Raw genomic sequence first — 325 nt, 5'->3', positions numbered from 1 at the left:
AGCCGAAGCCGGACACTTAGCAGACTGGGCCGTGCTGGCACCCCAGTTGTTAAAGGAGATACCTTACGCTGCCACGATGCCAATGTCACTCTAATGGCCACTAGTTAACCTTGTGCTGATCATTCTGCAGTACAGACGGGCTTTAAGTCATCACCGTACACCTTAAAATTAGTTGTTCTGTGTGAGTTATAGCTCAGAGTTGGGAGGCGATATTTGAACGGGGCTGTTTAATTCCCAGGCACGTATGCCCGCGCTGCAAGTCCCCCTCGCTCGCTCCGTGGTGATCTGTGCTCGCCCTCAGGCTCCCCACGTGTGTCCCTCTGAC

This window comes from Suricata suricatta, chromosome 14, assembly GCF_006229205.1.
Source record: "Suricata suricatta isolate VVHF042 chromosome 14, meerkat_22Aug2017_6uvM2_HiC, whole genome shotgun sequence".
In the NCBI taxonomy this organism is placed as follows: Eukaryota; Metazoa; Chordata; class Mammalia; order Carnivora; family Herpestidae; genus Suricata; species Suricata suricatta.
Note: the sequence above shows the minus strand (reverse complement) of the source record.